This window comes from Triturus cristatus, chromosome 10 (genome assembly GCF_964204655.1).
Source record: "Triturus cristatus chromosome 10, aTriCri1.1, whole genome shotgun sequence".
Classification (NCBI taxonomy): Eukaryota; Metazoa; Chordata; class Amphibia; order Caudata; family Salamandridae; genus Triturus; species Triturus cristatus.
Genome location: NC_140593.1, coordinates 284,369,692 through 284,385,084, shown reverse-complemented (window position 1 = coordinate 284,385,084; position 15,393 = coordinate 284,369,692). Strand labels below are relative to the sequence as shown.

General features: G+C 47.1%; 2 protein-coding genes across 3 annotated transcripts in view; both read left to right on the top strand.

Annotated features, from left to right (window-relative positions):
- CDK14 (cyclin dependent kinase 14) overlaps positions 1 to 15,393 on the top strand; it is a 2,110,677-nt gene that overhangs the window by 1,497,554 nt on the left and 597,730 nt on the right. The gene's annotated exons all lie outside the window — the stretch shown is intronic.
- LOC146789330 (uncharacterized) overlaps positions 14,657 to 15,393 on the top strand; it is a 55,347-nt gene continuing 54,610 nt past the window's right edge. Inside the window, exon 1 of the mRNA XM_085630051.1 lies at positions 14,657 to 14,766. The gene's annotated coding sequence lies outside the window, so the exon portion shown is untranslated. The remainder of the gene's footprint in view (positions 14,767 to 15,393) is intronic.

The following is a 15,393-nucleotide window of genomic DNA, read 5'->3' as shown; positions in this document are numbered from 1 at the left end:
GAGGACCCCGGCCAACCCGCCTGACGTACACCGCCGCCACCCTCAGCGCACTCAACACCGGTCGACTCCCAGGATGCTACCAAGCCACCCCACGACGCACCCACGGACCCTTCAGCTGCCACGCCTGCAAGTTCACCTGCATCCAGACCTGCCTCGCCAAGCCGAAGCCGAACACCAGCAGCAACCACCTCAAGTGCATCCTGCTCAACACCCGCTCTGTCCACAGACACGCCATCGAACTCTGGAACCTCCTAGACGCCACAGCCCCTGACGTTGCCTTCATCACGGAGACCTGGATGAACGCCTCCTCAGCGCCCGACATCGCCATCGCCATCCCAGAAGGCTACAAGATCACCCGGAGGGACCGCAACGCCAACCAGGAGGCATCGCCATCATCCACAAGAACACCATCCGCATCACGACCAGCACCGACAACACCCCACCCTCCGCCGAACACCTGCATTTCCAGATTCACACCGACCCAAAGACCACCCTCAGAGGCACCCTGATCTACCGACCTCCGGGACCACGCACTCAATTCAGCGAGGACATCGCCGACTTCGTCAGCCCGCACGCCCTCCCCTCCGCTGACTACATCCTCCTGGGGGACTTCAACTTCCACCTGGAGAACAACAACGACTGCAACACCATCACCCTGCTCGACAACCTCGCCAACCTTGGACTCAAGCAGCTGGTGTCCACCCCCACCCACCTCGCCGGACACACACTCGACGCCATCTTCTCATCCAGCAAAGACATCGCCTTCAGCCACGCCACAGAACTCCACTGGACGGACCACAGATGCATCCACTTCACCTTCAGAAGAACGACGATCCACCACCACCAGCAACAGGTTGCCCGAAGAAGCTGGAACAAGATCACAGCCGACCAGCTCGCCGCTTCCCTGAGCCAGCACCCTCCGGCCAGCTCAGCGAACCCCAGCCAGGCCGCCGACAACCTCTCGAAGTGGATCAGCAAATGCGCAGACGAACTCGCCCCTCTGAGGACCCCGCCCAGCAGACCCGGCAATAAGAGAGCCCCATGGTTCACCGACGAACTCAAGAGCTCCAAGAAGAACTGCCGAGCCCTCGAGAAAGCCTGGAGAAAGGAACCCACGCCGGACAACAGGACCACCCTCAAGCTCGCCACCCGGAAACACCACCAATTGATCCGCACCGCCAAGAAAACTGCATTCAAGAACCGACTGGACAACAACGCACACAACTGCAAGGAACTCTTCAACATCGTGAAAGAGCTCTCCAACCCCAACGCCGGAAACAACGACATCACCCCATCGCAAGACCTCTGCAACTCCCTCGCCTCCTACTTCCACAACAAGATCGCGGACATACACAACAGCTTCAGCACTCAACCGACGCACGCCACGACCGCAGCAACGCCACCCACCACCACCCTCCGCGCCTGGACCCCGGTCAACACCGAAGACACCGTCCACATGATGAACTCCGTCCACTCCGGATCTCCGACCGACCCCTGCCCTCACCACGTCTTCAACAAAGCCGACGCTGTCATCGCACCCCACCTGCGGGACATCATCAACACCTCATTCGACACCGCCACCTTCCCCGAGAGCTGGAAGCACACCGAACTCAGCGCTCTACTCAAGAAACCTACAGCAGACCCCACCGAACTCAAGAATTACCGCCCCATCTCTCTACTCCCGTTTCCAGCCAAAGTCATCGAAAAGACCGTCAACAAACAGCTGGCCGCCTTCCTCGAGACGAACGGATCCCTCGACCCATCGCAGTCCGGATTCCGTGCCAACCACAGCACCGAGACCGCCCTCATCGCCGCCACTAACGACATCCGAGCCCTGATGGACAACGGAGAAACAGCGGCCCTCATCCTCCTAGACCTCTCCGCGGCTTTCGACACGGTCTGCCACCGCACCCTAGTGCAGCGCCTCAGCAACGTCGGAATCCAGGAGAAGGCACTGGAATGGATCATCTCCTTCCTCGACAGAAGAACACAAAGAGTCCGCCTACCACCGTACAAGTCAGAGGCCACCGAAGTCATCTGCGGCGTCCCTCAAGGATCCTCGCTGAGCCCTACTCTCTTCAACGTCTACATGAGCCCCCTCGCGGCCATCGCACGCCAACACAACCTCAACATAATCTCCTACGCCGACGACACCCAGCTGATCCTCTCCCTGACCAACGATCCCGCCGCCGCCAGAGCCAACCTGCACGAAGGGATGAGAGAGGTAGCCGAGTGGATGACGACGAGCCGCCTGAAACTGAACTCAGATAAGACGGAGGTCCTCATCCTGGGCTCCTCGCCCTCCGCCTGGGACGACTCCTGGTGGCCCCCCGCCCTGGGCACCGCACCCAAACCGACGGACCATGCACGCAACCTGGGTTTCATCCTGGACTCCTCCCTCTCCATGACCAGGCAAGTCAACGCCGTCTCCTCGTCGTGCTTCAACATCCTGCGCATGCTTCGGAAGATCTTCTGGTGGATCCCCACAGAGACCAGGAAGACCGTCACCCAGGCCCTCGTCACCAGCCAACTGGACTACGGCAACGCACTCTACGCCGGAACCACCGCCAAGATCCAGAAGAGACTCCAGCGCATCCAGAACGCCTCAGCCAGACTCATCCTCGACATCCCACGACACAGCCACATCTCCGGACACCTAAGAGACCTGCACTGGCTCCCGGTCAACAAGAGAATCACCTTCCGCCTCCTTACCCACGCACACAAAGCTCTCCACGATCAAGGCCCGAGCTACCTCAACAACCGCATCAACTTCTACGCTCCCAAACGCCACCTCCGATCTGCCAGCCACGCCCTCGCCGCCGTCCCACGCATCCGCAGAGCCACTACAGGAGGAAGGTCCTTCTCCTACCTGGCCGCCAAGACCTGGAACTCCCTCCCGGCCGACCTGCGCCTGACCCAAGACCACCTCTCCTTCAGGAAGAAGCTCAAGACCTGGTTGTTCGAGCAGTAGCGGCACCCCCCCCCCCCCCCCCCCAGCGCCTTGAGACCCTACGGGTAGGTAGTGCGCTCTATAAATGTCTTTGATTGATTGACTTGTTAAAGTTCTTTCACAGTCTCATCATTTCCGAACTGAAGGATTGTCACATTATATGCAATGAAGTCATATTTACTGCTTATGCAACTAACAACCATTGACAAAGCCAATAGTTTTGGCTTGCTGCAGGTGTAATCTTACTTGCTGTAACATATATCTGGATGCAATGACAGAAGCAGCAAAAGATCAGTCGGGCGGCACACTATGCTAAGCGTTTACGCGTTTTAAGCCACACCCTTAATTACATTGGCCATGCCCCTTTGAGAAACTCCCCAGTTTTTTCATTCCACTTAAAGCACTGTCTGTACCAAGCAACACCCAGGTATGCTCAGATCAGGGGCAGCAACACTTTTGTGTGATTTCCTATTATTTCCGGTCTGTCTGGAAAGTATAATACTGAAGTTCACATCTACACCCAGGCTTATGGTTAACCGTTAACCCAGTTTCAACACATCTACCTAGATTCCTCCTGGCCATTATCACCTGTGAGAAAGTGCCCTCTCTCTGCATGGTTGCCCCCCACTGTTTGCTGAACTGCTGATGTGCTTTGACTGAGTGTGCCCTGGGCTCCTGCCAATCAGGTACCCAGGGCCTATGTTCTTTCCCTAAAACTGCATTGTAGACCAAACCCAATTGGCACTCTCTGGCCAAAGGTCTGTCCCTGGTAAATCTACCACAGGTACCCAGGGCACTGTGACCAGGGAAAGCCTCTAAGGGCTGCAGCACGTATTGTGCCACCCTTAGAGGCCATGTACCTTTACACTCACACACTGCCTTTGCAGGCTGCTTGTTTTGGTGCAGAACAAAGTGAAGAGTCAGCATGGCACACATCCCTGTGTGCCATGCCTACAACCCACTGCCCTGGAATAGATCAGTCACCCTTCTAGCTGGGTGCACTATACCAGTGGTGAGGGTACAGGTGCATGAGCCCTGTACTCCTGCAGTGTCTAAGTCAATTATTTTACATTGTAAGTGCAGTGCTGTCATGAGGAGTATATGGTGCTGGGAGTTTGTCATTATGAACTCCACAGTAACATAATGGCTGCACTAAAAATGGAGAAGTTTGGTATCAAACTTCTCAGCACATTAAACCCACACTGATGCCAGTGTGGGACTTAATGAAAAATGCACACAGAGGGCATCTTTAGAGATGCCCCTGAAAACTGACCTACCAGTAGTGTCCAGGCTGAGTGACTTATTTCAGCTGCCACCACCAGACATGTTTCTGGACCCTGGGTTGAGAGCCTGCTGCTCTCGGGGGTCTGAAAGAATGCACATCCTGGGACGTGGTGCCAATCCTCCTCCCCCAGGATGGGCAAGGTCCATGAAGGGGAAGCTTCAAAGGCTTGCCGTCTTTGTGAGCTTCTCTAGGCCTTTTGCTGCTTCCAGCAACTGGTCACCACCGATTCTGACCCTCACTTTGGACGGGAGAACCTGCAGGAAAACCAAGTGAGGAAGGGGGTGTGCCCACCTCTGCCAACCCCACCCCTCGAAGGGGGAGGCGAGGTGAAGCACAACTCTGTCCCTGCCATCTTGCAGATAGGGGGACCCAGCCAACCAGAGTGAGGCGTATGCCCCCCTCCCACTGGAGGGTGGCATAATAGGGGGTGTATTTTTGGAAAAAGGACGGGCCCCCGTAATTAGGATACAACGCCCTAACAGGCAAATTACTTCTTTGGAAAACAAGAACACCGGGCACAGTGTGTAATACCTTAGACTGGCATGTGAACTCTAGACTAACAAAAAATGCATGTAATCAAAATACAAATGCTACTACACAATAAATATAATTAGTTTATTATTTTCTCATCGATATTCTTATATTTTTTTTGCACAGAAAATGTTTTTTATAAATAATGTATACAAAATGATAAATGAATTTACATTTTACGACTTTCAATTCATTTGCATGCACATTATTTCTTTATTTTTTTCAATTTACAACTTTGGTCAAAGGAGGTGTATATTGAAAACCCATGTATCACAAATAACTAAATGTACAGAGACTGGCTGCTTGTTGGAAAACTAAAACAACGCGTTTCGGCTAGGCCTTCATCAGTACTCCATCAGTGGTTACTTGTGGGTGTCATGATGACACTGTCCTCAAGTAATAACAGCGAGCTCACTGTGCTATGGAAAGCATGCATGTGTCTGACTGTGTGAGGAACTTAAATAGATACATGGTGAACTGGAGCGCAGCAAAGCCTGGTGAATCCGTATTCAACGCACATCCAAGATGTCTTTTGCAGCTCATCATCGTTTTTATCAAGGTGCGCTTCCCTGTGATTACTGCATGCAGGGTAATTGGTCTCCTAGGCTGCAAGGCAGAGGCCATTCAGGAGGCAGGCGGCAGGTTAGATTTTCCTTCGGCCACCCCTGCTGCGTCTCTCAGCAACTGTAGTAAATTTGACCCCTGACCGCACCGATTCAATGGCCGAGGGAGGTAGTGGGTCCCGCTGCAACAGTTGGTAAGTTACAGAGTCAGTGGAGTGTAATATCTGACCTGATCACGTCTTGTGAAGGCTCCCAAACACTTCGATCTCAGGCCTGTAAAAGACCAGTACTGTAAGACTGGGACAGTCAGCTGTCCAGCCTGGCAAGCTGACGGTCTCCGCACAACATCGGTATAAAACTATGCTAAAATGTGAGTATGAAAATAAAGTTTGAATAAGCCATACTACCGATATACCGGAATCCCTCACTTTGATGCTCTAAAACGCGTTGTTAAATATCTCTTCAGAAATACGTATTCCTGAAAAACAATCGCCATATGTTTGTATGCAGATCTGTTTAAAACGTTGTTTGTTGGACTTAAGTGGGAGATAAACGTGAAAACAAATGCAGTTGTTTCAATGATTTAAGAAAGGAGGCAGTTTATTTTACACATTTCTCACCGCCTGCAGCTCGTAAAAAATACGATTTATTAAATCAGTCACTAGGGTGTACCAAGGGACCCTGCTCCTTAGATTTCAACCATTTTGCATGTTACTCTGTTACTAAGATAGCAAACGGGCTTCCTTGCCTGCTGAAGCGTCGGCTGTGTTTGCATTTCAGAAGTTTTTTCAAGTGACAGAGGCCGAGTCAGTGGAGTGCAATCATGTCTTGTGAAGGCCCCTACGTAACACTTCGGTCTTGTGCCTGTAAAAGACCAGTACTGTAAGAGTGGGACAGAGTCAGAAGTTCCGAATGGCAAGTAGATTCGCTGCGCAGAACACCCATATCTGGTTATAGAAACAAGCTTGTCTTGAGTCACAGGGCAGAGAATAATTCTGACAAATGGGTGCGAACATTTGAATTTGAAAAATAGAATTTGACTAAGCCAATGTAATTTGTTACGATGATAACAAACAGGCTTCCTTGCCTGCTGAAGTGTCACCAGTTTGCATTTCTGCCATTTTTTCATTGCCCAGGCACATAATATGTTCATTTACTTCCCATATGGCAGGCCCGTGATTGGCAGCTGCCTGCAGCCAGTGGGGTGCCAGTCCGGTCATAAAGTGTTAAACTAACTCGGAAGTTATGTATTGGCATGGCTGCAGACGTGGCTGCCGGTAGAGGCCAGAGCTGTGACAAGCGTGTGTGTTTACATTTTGGCCACCTTAAGTTTGCGGTTCATTTCTCAAAACTACATGGAGGTAATTTTAACAGGTTTCTGAAAGTTTCAGCTATGTTGTATCGGAGATTATTGCGTAGGCCTCAGCTCGTGAGGATAATGGAAAATGGTGCTCAGCCTGCCCGCGCATGAGTCCGCTGACTGACACTGTGTGACAGGCAGCTGAGATGACTGTATCCCTGTGTAACTAGTCTTATTCATGTTGGAGCCTCACATATCCATCCTGTTGGGCTGGGGGTCCCACGTCATGTGGGGAGCGAGAGAGGCCCTGGACTCCTGATGCTCTCCTGATTGATTACTGGCAGGTAGGGGGCTACAGGCTGGCAATGATTTCCGGTGCTATGCTGCAGTTTTAAGATCTTCTTGGACTTTCTTGTTGCTCAAATGGGTGTAATTTCTATTATTTATGTTTCCCCAATCTGCATTGCTTCATTTTGCTTGCGAGAAAGTGTCACACATAGTCATCGAATGTCTCTCATAATTACACTGAAATTATGAAAATATCACACATAGCAATTTGAAACCTTGGAAGCTATGCTGCACCCGACGCCCTACGGCCTTGGGTGGCCCAACCGATGGTGTCGAACCAACCCCCAGCATCCCAACTTACCTCTCCAAGTGGTGGTCACAGCCAGAAGACCTTGTCCCCGAACCTGCAATGTGTTTACAAACAGGATACTCCCCATTGAAAGCTACAGGGTGCCCAACGCCAAAACAGCAGTCTGCACCTGTCCACCCCAGTGCCGCTGAGGGGGCACCTTTTGTGCTGGCTTGAACCCACATTTACCCTGAGTTTAAGTCCAGGAGGTTTGCTCCCACAACCTTGTGGCCTGCTCGTAAGCAGCCACCAACCAGAGGCCCCCTCCCGGATTGGATAACATTGGGCCTGAGCACTCTGCACCCGGCCGCCCTAGTGCCGCTCAGGGTGTAACAAGAGTGCATCCTTGACCCTGGAGGACCCCTGAGTCTACACCCAAAATACCAACTCCCACAACCAAATACTTACCTTTGAACGAATAACCCTATTTTCCTACATAGGATAACATTGACTGTTTTTCTGTGAAAAGTTTCTAAGTGTGGAGTTGGAAAAGCTATAAAAGTCTCTAAAACTGTAACAGAATAACCAAAATGCTTTTACTTACCTGTTTACAGGAAAGGTCCCAGTGCAGTATCCAGGTATACTGCACTGTGTAAGAAAAGTAATCTGTAAAGTAATCTACTTGACATTCTACTAAAAAGCCAATACAAAGTATATGTACAATATTTCAAAGCATTGCATTACTAGTAGTTCTACTGTAATCAGACCAAAGTATATATACAACTAATATCCAAACTGTTTACAAATGGTATTATTGCTGTAAAGTACTTATCACTTACCTGTGCCAGGCCTGCGTGGTTCTAGGAAATAAAATAACTAAAAGAATATTTTTTTATACAAAACCAATTGGTCTGAAGTTCAGTCTTTGAGTGTGTGATATCATTTGCTGATTGAGTGTGTACAACAAATGCTTAACACTACCCTCTGATAAAGCCTTACTACTCGCCCACACTACCGCAAATGGAGAGTAAGGGCTATCTACTTTTACCTCTGCCTACCTTTGGGGTTCCACTGGATTCTGTGCACGCTAAACCTCACTTTGGTATAGTATATACAGAGCCAGCTTCCTGCATCAACTGGTACTACTTTCCCACTGATCAGGTGCCAAAGTCCGGTGTAGCCTAGTGCCTAGAGCTTCTGACCTTGCAAACACTAGGGCCGAATTCCAGCCTCGGCCTACTATCATGGGAAGCCACTTAATCTCCCCCTGTATAGCAAGGGCAACAAGTGTGATGTGTTCTAGCTCTGTAGTAAAGCGTTCTAATGATTTAGGGTAATGTTTAGGGGGGAAAAAAACGAATCCTGGTCTAATCGTGATGGAGGCACACGAGAGTCCGCGCGACAAATCACACCCTCTGCAGGCTGTTTGTGCTGCCACCACCCCGTTTCATTTTAGCTTTCTTCCCTTATGCGCGCCCTTAGCCCAAGCCCTCTGCGGCTAGCGCATGGTGGCCTGCGTGGCAGTAATTTTCAGCTTCACTTCTCATAACGTGAATAAAAACCGTTATGCGTGCGCGTTGCACCTTCCTGTCCATGAAATTGCTCTGTGGCATGCGGGTCGTCTCTCTCACAACCGGTCTCTGAAACCGTTCTCTGAAACCGTTATGCTGTGATGTAATTTGGCCACTAGGTGGTAGCCAAGACACATCTCACTACACTATCTCTTGTTTTGTTTAATTTTGCCGTGTTTCTTGCCTTTTTCTGGTACCTTTTCCCCTCGAAATGGTGTTCATTTTCAGCTACTTCGGCGACGTTCATAAAACTACGCAGTATATGAATGGAAAAATACTGGATCGGTAGGGTGTGACTCTGTGTGGAAAACTCAGCAGCAGATGGCGTTCCCGCTGTCCCCGTGACACAACAGTGATCCCAAAGAGGAGGGGAAAAAATAGTTGACTTATACTTGCCTTCAAAGGCTGTTTGTCAGAGCTTTCTTACAAACACGATACATAGAACAGCTTAAATTAAAAATATATAGACCTTTGTCTTTTCCCTGTTCAGTAATATGTGAGATGTCTCGCTCGAGATTGCCGTACAATTGTAAACAGTTCCGCGGCGAGAAAAAGGCGGGTAATGTTACTTGCCAAGGGAGTTCTCAGAAAGTCTAAAACTGAAAAGTACAAAGCAACCCTTCCAGACAAAACAGTTGGAGCGCGAAGACTGCCGCATTGTTAGGGGTATAAACAGTCGACCATTCATCGCGCAGTCACAATAAACGAAAAAAATGTGCCTCAGATATTGTTTCTAAGGATTGCACGTGACCTGTTTCACATCAGTGCGCGCCGAGAACTCTCAGCCCTCGGCCGTACTTCCGTACAGCAACACCGGGCTTTCAGATCTCAAGTTTCCTCTTGCTTGAACGTTACCATTAAATCAAGGGCCGCGTTAGTGTACAAAAACGAAGTGTTTTGGCATTTTAACGAGTATGAACAGTACTAAAAACCACCTCTCACTGGTTGTTAATGATATGTGTGTAGCGGGAGTATACCACTCGCATGAATGCAAACATTTTAATAGTGGGAGATAGAAAAAAAAAATCAAGGGTGGGGGGGGGTTATTTATTTATTTTATTTATTTATTTTAAAACTTTTATATAGCGCTAGCTTGACCCGTAGGTATCAGAGCGCTTTACATACATACTGTAAAGAAAAACAGACGGAAATTGCATTACATAGTAGGCAGCAAGGAAGCCAAACCAGGGTTAAAAAAAAAAGCATGGAAGATAAGGTGGTTAACACAGTCAGGTAGCCAACTATCCTTGAATGTCAAGAGAGAGGAGTAAACTCGGATATTAAAGTCTAGGTTAGTTGACGTTGGTCAGGAAAGTATTTGTTAAGGAGATGGATTTTCAGGTTCCTTTTGAAACAGGAGAAGGAGGGGTTGCATCTGAGGACTATAGGGAGAGCATTCCACATCCTGGGAGCGTTGCCAGAGAACGATTGGTATTGTGTGGTTTTCTTTTTCAGTTTCGGATGAATAAGAAGGAGTGAGTTGGAGCTTCTCAGCGATCTGGATTGACCTGCTCTTACCAGTTTGTTGTTCAGGTAGTTAGGGGCCGGAGAGTGATGGGTTCTGTGTGTGATGCAGGCCAGTTTGTAAATACACCTCCCTTCCATGGGAAGCCAGGGTTGATTTTCCCCATTGAGTTCTACTGAAGTTGGCTCAATTTGAGACACAAGACAGCTAAAAGAAATCCATTCCTGGCTTAAAACATTTAGGGTTACAACAAACAAGTGATGGACGGAATGGTGACAATGCAGACATTCTCCCCCAGTCAAGAGATCTGGGTTAAATCCATCGTTCTTTTGCCCACTACGCCACCCCAGTTCAGACATGGCCATATGCAAATCAGTCTTGACCCTGTGCCTCATGGGAACAGTCCAGCCCGAACTGCCAAGCCATGTCTTCCCTGGACCGGAACCAAGCATCCTAGGACCGGTTTCTGGCTATCAGCCGTCATCAGTTCGGGCTGGACTGATAGGTGCCAATGTCAAGTTTGCACCTCATTTCAAATACAGTATGGCACCAGTGCAAAGTCACCAGGCACTAGTGTCTTTACATGACAACATATTGTGAAATAGCCAAAAATATGACGACGTTTTCGTTTAAATTTTTTTTTTTTTAAGTATAATACATTTTGCAGCTACTGCACTCCATTCGTTATAGATTTTGAGATGGCATTCCCCTGCCAAGTCCTACAGAGAATGGGTATGGCTGACGTGTCTGTATTATTGGGCCACCAGCTACCGGGCATAAACAGTTAGTTGTACAGGTCTAGCATGATTCTGTAATCAGAGGAGATTTGTATCTGTTCAAGAGCGTCATCTCTGATAACTAGCTGAATGACTCCCAGGTCCGGACTCTCTTCCCCATCCCACCGGGGTCAATGACTGGGAGGGTAGGATAACTTGCAAGACACACCTGTGGCAAAGATTGCTGCTGGGTCAAGTGACAAGATTGGTGGGGGATCCACCTGTAGGACCACATTGCCTTTTCCAAATTGGGTGACATAAGGAGGCTCTGCTCATTAAAATACTTCAAAATTCTATCTGAGGAGTTTTGACTTCACCAATCCCAATTCTTCCAATATCATACAATTGTGGTACTCCCTTTTCAGACTTCGTCTCTCTACCCTCCTGAAGGCTAATTGTGATAGAGTCACTAGATAGACGTGAGGTCACACACATCTGCTGCATATTTATAATCAATCTGCCCATTTAGTTCACGGAGATGCAGATTCACTGAGACAATAGGACTGGTGTTCGGAAGGGTGAGGAATGGACCAAGGTCATAATTGCACCTTGCAAACTCACCATCCTTACATGGCTTTGACACACACAATTCAAATTCTTATGCAGCTTCTACTACCCACCCCATCTAACTGTGGAAGATGAGGAGATTTCCCACGGTATAAGCCAAGAGAGACCAACTTCTTCAATGTGACTAGGAGCTACCTGGTGATCTAGCATTACTGCCAGATAAAAAGTGTAACCCTTGCCAAGGTACTAGGGTGTCCTGCTGAGCTTTTACCAAAACTAGGTATAATGGGTGTTAATGGGGAGTGGGAGGTTACACGATATGCTCATATACTAGAATTAGGGTGCCCTCCTGCGCAAAAGGGATATTGCTAGCCTTTGGTACTCCAACAGTTCCCCACCTCATGTAGAAAGATTTCAAGGTAAGGAGCATTGCACACACAAGGAAAATGCAAGATGGTGTCTCACTGGATGCAGAAAAATATGGGATCCCTGGTGCAAAAATTTAGGACTCAGTGTTCAAATTCTAGAACTTTGCCAGGAAACATGCTTTCTAGACCCCCTGGCACTAAGGACTTTGTCAATGTTCCAACCCTAAGTTAAAAACCCAGTCAGATTGCACGCACTCCACCACCCACTGACAAATATTTGCACTCTGGATCTGGTACAATATCTCTGTATCCATCAGGACCACCCCAAAGCTGCTCCACTTTAGGAAAGAGTTTAAGACTTCCCCTTTTTAAAGAACAGTACATCACAACACATTAACCATCCAGCAGTGTATGCTGTTCTCATCTATGCCAGCTGGAAAGCTGATAAGCCCTTTGAACGAAGGCTAAATATACCTCCCAGTAATCAACCACCAAGAAAAGTGATAGGATTCGGTATGGCCTTGGTCACACTTCTCTTTTTTGAACTCTTTTTTGAACTCTGACTTTATCTCTCCCACTCTGTTCTTAGCTTTTATGACATATCTGTTCACTGTTCAACATTTTAAAATGAACAATTAGCATAAAAGGCCTCTGCAACTTTTCACTAACCTACATTCTCTGAAACCTTGTTTATTGTTTAATCATAACAAACAAAAAATAGAATTATTAGCTTCCGTGAAATCTCGCTCATCACCCCATAGCGAATATTAGAACAGGGAACTCCTTTCAGATAAAATAGCATGAAATGATTATCATATTGCAATAAATAAATGTACATGAAATATATATATATATATATATATATATATATATTACCTACTGGCGGTCGCCAGTAGGTAGTTATAGTTAGGACCACGTTTCCATAGGAAAACCTCAACATTCTATTTTGAATAACTTTGGCGCCGGTCGACGAATCCTCGCGAATTTCTCAAAATAGGTGGGGCGCTACGCTCCGCTCCTACCCTGAAAGTCTCGGGGGGATTCGTCAAGCGGGGGCTGAGATAAAAGGGGGGTCCCAAAACGCGTTTTTCCCATGCATTTTTCCATAGGACCTTTAGAACGAGCTACAGCCCGAACGGCTGAACAGAATTACTAGAAATTTGGCAGAGAGGTAGTCCGTAGGTCAAGGAAGTGCCTTTTGTAGGTTTGGTGTAAATCAGTTCAGTTGATTTTGAGAAAATAGCCTTTAAATCAATATATATATCTGAGCCAGCTTACGGTACGCTTACCGTACGCTTACGGTAAGCGTACGGTGGCGTGCGCGAGCGCGATTCTGATTGGCTCTTAGATCTTAGTAAACATTCGAATCGGCCGAAACCAGGAAGCGGCGGCCGCCATTTTGTGTATTTCACTCTGAAAAAAAAGAGTGAAAACAAGGAAAGGGGGCAATGAGGAGAGTTACAGACCCCCTAACAATTGTAAGGGGGTCAAAGAAGGACAGAAAAGTACAAAGAAAACATTTATTGATTTTAAAAAAAATCACGGGGTACGCGTACGGTAAGCTCACGGTAAGCGTACGGGAAAAAAAATAAAAATAAATAAATGAAAATCAGATTTAAGAGTTTAGAAATTAGGGAGCTCTAAAAAGAGCTGTTGTGTTTATGGAGTCATTTTTTTAGTGGTACCTACAAGTAAGTACCGATGCAGAGTCTAAGGTTCAAGAGGAAGACTCTGTTCCCTTCATCATTGAAGTGCACACCATCTCCTCTATAAATGTCTTGCATGTCGTAACGCAAGTTGTTGTGGTAAATGGCACCCATACCATAGTCACGGAGGAAAGCAGAAACAGATTTGTTGACGTGCTTTCTTGCTTTGTCAATCTGTGGACAGAAATGATTGGACCAGTTCCATTTTTGCCTTTGGCATATGTTGGAAAACACAAAGGCAGTTTTAGGGAAAAGTAAAAACAGTTGTGCAAAGGTGTCCTTCATAAGCATTTCCAGACCTACCCCAGTCAAAGTGCCTAGGTCATTGCCACCACAGTGCACTATTATGAGGTCAGGGTGTTGGATTTGCATGAAGGATTTCACCAATGGCATCAATTGGTGCCACTTTAACCCTCTCTGACCAATCCATTTAATGTCTACATTTGGCAAAGCAAGGTCTCTCACCATATCTGTTTTCTCTGCAAACTTTTCACTCCAGAAGACATAGCTGTGCCCTACAATCCACACTGTGAACATCTTCAAAGGAGAACTGGATGCACTCAGGAGGTGTCTTTCAGTAGAATGGCAATATGAAAAGAAAGACAGTTTGGAAATGGAGGCATACATATTTTTTACAAAACAAAAAGAACTGATTGGCTGTTTCATACCATTCTAGAAAAAAAACTAGGCTGTATGTGAAAATTAATAGAAGCATGTTTTGTATTGGTACAAAAAAATGTGTAACCAAAGAACAGTACTATGGATTTGCAGTTAGGTTTGAAAAGTCAAGCACTCTTGCTCTGTGGAATTGAAACATTGTGTGTCGAACTTCTGACCTAACTGCACACAGCAGTGTTCCATGAGCTGTTGCTATGGTAGCAGGCAGAAGTCAAGTTGGGGGAAGGGTACTAGGCAGAAGTCAAGTTGGGGGCAGGGTACTTTTGGAAAAGGGTTGGTTTTCAACCAATAGAAATGTGTCATTACATTTGAAAAAAAGGGGGAAGCACTGAGATTTGAAACTTACATGTATATGTGTGGAAAAATAGAGGGAAAGTTTGCCATTATCTGGTTCTGCTGAGAGGAGAGAGGTGTACAGAACAGAGATCCTGGCTCTGATAATCTGCTGTTTGAGTGACACATTTCTTTCACAACTAACTAATTTTAAAGGTGAGTTTACAGTTTGAGAGGGGATGTATGTGGTAACTTAAGAAATGAATAATAGAAATGGGAATTGTTTTTGTTGTAGTTACACATGGTGGATTCATAATGTGTCAGTCTGTAAAAGAGATTTTCACTTGGCCCGAAAAAAAAAGAGCAGTAAGTGTGCTTTCAAATTGGCAAAGAAATTTCGTTTTGGCACTAATGTGAAAACATGACTCTGTGTGCATAGAAGAATTATAGGCAGAAATGTATTGCGTCTTGCTCTGGTGATTTCACAGTTGCAGTAGATGGAAAAGAGGAGCGAATTTTTGGGGGAAGAAGCAGAGGTTTAGCACACACCCATGTGCTTGCCATGTATAGTCATGCACAGTAATTAGAAGCGAGTGGGGTTTTCAGGTTTAAGTCTGTAATGCAAATACATTCAGCATCACTAAGGCTGGTTGCCCCTGCTGGAGTGTAGGCAGTCACAGAGAATACACACGGTGGTGGTCTGAAAAAAAAACAGCTTGGACATGTGCATTTAAATAAATTTAAAAAAAAGGTTTCAGAATGTGTCAGTCTGTAAAAGTGATTTCAAAGTGTAAAAAGAGATTTTCACTTGGCCCGAAAAAAAAAGAGCAGTAAGTGTGCTTT